The sequence below is a fragment of the Jaculus jaculus genome, chromosome 12 (genome assembly GCF_020740685.1).
Source record: "Jaculus jaculus isolate mJacJac1 chromosome 12, mJacJac1.mat.Y.cur, whole genome shotgun sequence".
Lineage (NCBI taxonomy): Eukaryota > Metazoa > Chordata > Mammalia > Rodentia > Dipodidae > Jaculus > Jaculus jaculus.
This window is the reverse complement of record NC_059113.1, coordinates 102,987,431-102,993,430: the sequence shown is the minus strand read 5'-3', so window position 1 is coordinate 102,993,430 and position 6,000 is coordinate 102,987,431.

Genomic DNA, 6,000 nt, shown 5'->3' with positions numbered 1-6,000 from the left:
TTTAGTAATGATGATTTAAAAGAGAACCTATACATGAATTTTTACTGGAAAATCTTAAAGGCAGGAGAGGTTGTACACACCTGTGTTCCCAGCACTTAGAAGGTAGATAGAATCATGAACCAGCATGTGTTACAGGACAAATCCCAGAAAAAAAAAAAAAATTATTGAAGTCTAGTTTCATTAAGCAGATAATTTAAGAGCCAATAAAACATTATTTCATGGTCTCTCTTCTTCCTGTCTGAGTTTTGTTTCTTTAACACCTAATCCCTTCACTTCTTTTCTGAACTACCACCTCAGCCTTGTCACCTCTTTGGAAATAAATTTTCCAGGGTGGATAATGCTGCTCTTGGAGACAAATGGCTTCACGTCAGCTCCCTAACAGAGGACTTCATCTGTCCACAGGCGGAGCTGGCTTCCACCACTCCCTTCCCACTAAATTCCATTTCCGTTCTGAGGAAGCCATGAATTCTCCACTCTCTGCTGATTTTCTAAAGCGAGATGAGTGGTCAGCCCTGAGTCACCCAGGAGTTTCCAGCTCAGCTACCAGTTTAACCACTTTCAAGCTCCTGTCTTATGACTCATGTGCTCTCCCCCCTCCAGTCCCTGCATGGGTTCCTTCAAAGTCGGTGTTCTAACAAAAATCAACTGCACAGATCCAAGGACTGCAGTACAACATATGGAGCTGAAGGGGGAAAGGTTTTCTTACACATGGGTCAAAAGAAGCCTTTTTCAAATTGGAGAGATGAGTGGAAAACACAAACACACACTGTTTACTGGCTGAGGACCCTGGGGGAGCTCTTTAGACTCCCCTGTGAGACATTTCATTTACCTGATGGAAAGAGTCGGAACCCAGTGTTCTGTGAGTCTGAAAGATTCAATTCTAAATAATCATCATTGAGTTGTCTTTGAGATCATGTATTTTGAACTGTGAGGTATAGTTTAATTGTATTGCTTGTTGCTCCTATGTGCTACTGAGTTGAGATGTGCACGTTAAGGTATAAGAAGATTAAAGTAGGGAACGTGTCCCAGTACCTCTGTACTATATTTCCAGGAAATTCTCCGGAATCTAATCATTTCTCCTCTTTGCATTTTTCTCCACATAAATTTGCTATTACTACACATAAGCAAATACAAGACTGACCCAGGCTGAAGTTCTTCTGACATGAGCAGAAATCAAAGCTGACCCTGATAATATGTCTCTAGCTCAAACTAAGTTATGTGTAGGGAAGAAATCAGAGAGGAACATCTGTGCAAATTAATTTTACATTCAACATTTCAAAGTATTACTCAATCTACTTGTTTTATAAGATAAAGCTGGTCATCAACTTATTTGTGTCTGATTTATTTATTAAACATTGCATATCTATTCTGGTATATATTTGAATTCATATTTAAAAGCCCTCTGTAATTTGAGTTCATAGTCAAAAAGCTACTGTAGAGTCTTGTGGTTTACATGTAAAATGTCCCCTCAGGCTCACACATGTTTGAACGTTTGCACTTGCTGGTGGCACTGTTGCAAGAGACTGTGGAACCTTTAGGAGGTGGAGGCTTGCTAAGGGAGAGAGATGCAAGGGCAAGCTTTCAGGTATCAACTAGTCTTGCTCCTGCCTTATCTTCACCACCATGATGAAACAACCCTTGAAACTATATGTGAATATAAACTGTTTTCCTTCCCTAAGTTGCTTTTGGTTCCATATTTTAATTTTTTTTTTAGTTACATACATACTCAGTGTGTAAACAGCCATGTGGGTATCATTGTTACCCTTCTCCATGTCCTCCCTCCTCCGAAGGGACCCTCCTCATTGGGAAACAAGTCAGAACCATACCCCAAAATCAATTCTGCTCCCCAATATCAAACTCCCATCAATCTTGGGCTATAAGAGGGCCTACACCTATTAAATTCCTGCTATTTTTTTTTCCTTTTATTTTAGAGCGTGAGGTAGAGAGAGACAGAGAGGGAATTGGCATGCCAGGGTCTCAGCCACTGCAATCAAATTTCAGATGCTTTTGCCACCCAGTGGGCATGAGTGACCTTGGGCTTGCCTCACCTTTGTGCTTCTGGCTTATGTAGGATCTGGAGAGTCAAAAATGAGTCCTTAGGCTTCACAGGCAAGCACCTTAACAATTAAGCCATCTCTCCAGCCCTGGTTCCATATTTTGTCTGTGTAATAAGATATAGCCAGGAGAGATAATAAACTAATGCACACTGAATATTCAGAAATTATTATTGACTACAGGTTAGGTAAGATAAAATATATAAAAGGTAACATATAAAAGCTTTATCTCTACTATTCCATTAAATACATCCTTGTCATTACTCTAAAAAATATATATCTAAGTATTTTAATGAAACTTCTGGTGAGAGTTTACTACCAGCCCTTAACTACATTGATTTCCTCATAATTTCATACATGCTCTGGTCCTAGGGCATCGACACCCTTCATTCTCTCTGCTTGAAAATACTTTCTCTAACTTTTTCATATCCTTCCAGAATTAGATATTATCTTTTTGAGGCATGATTTTTCTATGTTACCCAGGCTGGCCTTGAACTCCTGGCTTCAAGTGAACTTGAACTCCTACCTCCAAAATAGCTGAGTGAAAGTCACATGCTATCCGCCCTGTATTAACATCATTTCAATGAGAAATCCAATGCAGTTCTAATTTTAAGCATTACAAGTCCAGTTCCTCCAACTAAACAGTCTACATAAAACATCCTGCATAAATTTGGATGGTTTTCATGTTATTTAATTCCCTAAAATAAATTACTTATGCATTCAATTTGCTGGCTGATTTTTATGTCCTTACAGAAAATAAGCATCTCATAAATAGGTTTATCTAGAATTTTTGCTCATGTGTCCCAGTTACCTAAATTAATAATTAATTTACGCTAAGTACTTAATAAATTGTCTGTGTGTGTGAAAATGGTTATTAGGTAATGATGATGATGATGATGATGATGGAGATTATGTTGATATTTCTGCCTTGAACTCAGTAACTTATCATGGTAGACTTAAGCTTCCTACAAACACTGGTGTCGTGCTGCTTCCCTCATTTCGCTGATAGGAAACGTACGTCTTGAGATATTAAGGCTCTATCAAATTCCCCAGCTAGTAGTTTAATGAAATTGGGCCTTACATCTAGATTTTTCAGGCTGCAAGGTTTATGTGTTGACCTCCCTGGCCAACAACTCACTGGAAGGTATCCCATCCCTGGCACCAAAAATTTTCTAGTAACAATCTATGTCTCCTCAGTGTTCCATGGTCCAAACAAATAGGTTTCCATATGATTTATTTATATCCTCTTAGATTTTGATTAGCTTTTCCTCTACCTTTCCTTTAGTCATTCTCTTCCCCTGACCCCACTTAAGCCTTTTCACCCCCATTAATCTGTTCTTCTACTTACATATATACAACACCATCCTATTAAATCCACTATTTCCAGATTGAGTGCTAAAGTTTTGTGGAATATTTAATATTAATTTAAAAAATCACAGCATCAGTGGTTTATCTTAGTAACTAACTTAGTAAGTTTAACTTACTAACTAACATGGTTAAGGCTCTTCTACCTGCCCTGGGACATCTTGAGAGTCATTGGCAATAACATCTCACTTCATCTTTATGTCCAGTAATACCCTCCCAAGACCTATGTGTGCTCATGTGATTTTGCGTAAACATCTAAGTCAAACTGCCAGAAAATGAAATTCATTTGCTCCCTCTCTTCCCAATTACTTAATAGGATTTATTTTAAGACTTTAATTTTGTGTAACTTTCTACATGTTGAACTCCTTCACATGATACTGATTACACGGTCCATTCTAACTTCACCTGTATTCTTCATATAATGCAAACTACATTTTACACGTGTTCATCTCTACTCATCAGAAGAAAATATTTCTTTAAAAATAAAATTGGGGGTTGTAAAAAGTTAATCCCTTCAAAATTTTAACTTTCTGCTTTCCTCAGATTCCCAAATGTTCTATGAAAACTCATCTTGCAAGCAGGGCACACTAACCTACTTTTAAGTATGTGCATGGCCTACATAAAATTCCAAGTGTTATTTGCTGTGAAAATATATCACTGAACTGTCTTGCTTCATTATGTCAGATGGTTTCCCCATTTACTACAGGGAAGAATTTGAAAATTCTGTAGTGACATATGTTCCTTCCAGAGCAGTCCAATCCATAAATTTACTTTGAGGCTCTGAATCTTATTTTAAAGGTGATTGTTTAAGGTTAGTGCACTTCTAAGAAAATTTGACCAGAGTATTCAAATTCTCTTTATTTTTGCATGCTGTGGCACTCTTGGGGTCTGCTATAATACATTACATGCAGGATTCTTTGAAGATATTCAAGATTTCATTACATCAAGTGCTTACAGATATGATAGGACTAGAATATCACCTGAATGTGTACACAGATGAATGCTACCACAAGAATTAATTCTTTAGCAGGGCATGGTGGCTTGCTCCCATAACCCACACCACATGCAGGGGCAGAAGGATCACAAACTTGAGGCTAACATGGGCTCCATAGTGTGGCACTACAAAAAAAGAAGAAAAAAAAAGAAAAATGTACAAACATCCAAAACAAAAGTTACACTGATTTTTAAAAATTCAGTTTTACTGACCTGGAATTAATAGATATGCATACATATATATAATTTTTAAAAATATTTTATTTATTTATGAGAGAGAGAAAATGGGCATCTCAGGTCCTCTGGTCTCTGCAAACAAGTTCCAGATACATGCACCACTTTATGTATGTGGCTTTACATGGGTACTGGCGAATTGAGCTGGACCAATAGGCTTTACAAGCAAGTGCCTTTAACCATTGAGACATCTCCCTAGCCCAATACATCTACATTATTAATTTAAAATGGATAGTCCATAAATAACTTCCTCAAAATCAGAAGTGCTAACTGGCTAGTGTTCTAACTAACTAACTTCCAGAGAATTCTGGCCACTGGTGACATTCCTTCAGAGGTCTGGCATATTTATGACTTTAATAGTAGATGTTAGGCTGCTTGCAAATAATAACAGAGGTAAAAATGATTCATAGCCCATTGAATGCTCTTTCATGTTTTACATTTTTATTTATTCATTTATTTATTTGAGAGAGAGACAGGTGAAAGACAATGGGCACGCCAGGACCTCTAGCCACTGCAAACAAACTTCAGACACATGTGCCATTTTGTACACATGGATTATGTGGGTACTGGGGATTCATACTTGGGTCCTTAGGCCTCACAGACAAGTGACTTTAACTGCCAAGCCATCTCTCCAGCCCTGGTCCCTCTTTCTAAGATCAGATTCTACTCACAAACCTGCCTTGATAATAATAATAATAATAATAATAATAATAATAATAATAATAATAAAAATAATAATAACCAAGCACTGCATATTGTGGAAGCTGACTGGGACAAAGGTACTTATTCTATGTTTTATATGTGACACGATGGGTAGGCCTCATATTTTTAGTTCTAAATGACAGATGTGCTTGCATGTGCTTGTGACGTGCATGTGTACTCACAGGTGAATCCATGCCTGTGTGTTTGCAAGTGCATAAGCACGTGTGCGCACCTGTGTTTGGATGACAGCGGCTGACGTGCTTCTCCTGTCATTTTCCATGTTATTTATTGAAACAGGGTCTTCGCGTAAACCTAGAGCTCATTCTTTGCGCTAGTCCACTTAGCCAGCTTGTGCCACGTCTCTATCTCCCAAGTGTTGGGATTGTAAGCATGTGCCACCACAGCTGGCATTTATACCAGTGCTGGGACCCAACCTGAGATTCTCAGGGTTTCTGACTGAGCTATCTCTCCAGCTCTTAAATTATTCATTTTTTAGAATAGACTTTTTCTCAAAATGGGTATGTTATTTAGTATGAAAAGCTGAAAAAATATGCAAACCTTTTCATGAAACCCAAACATTTTCTCCTCACCACTCTCGACAGAAAATGGAAATGAGTGATAATTAGAAAGCATTCTATTCATATTCTAAACA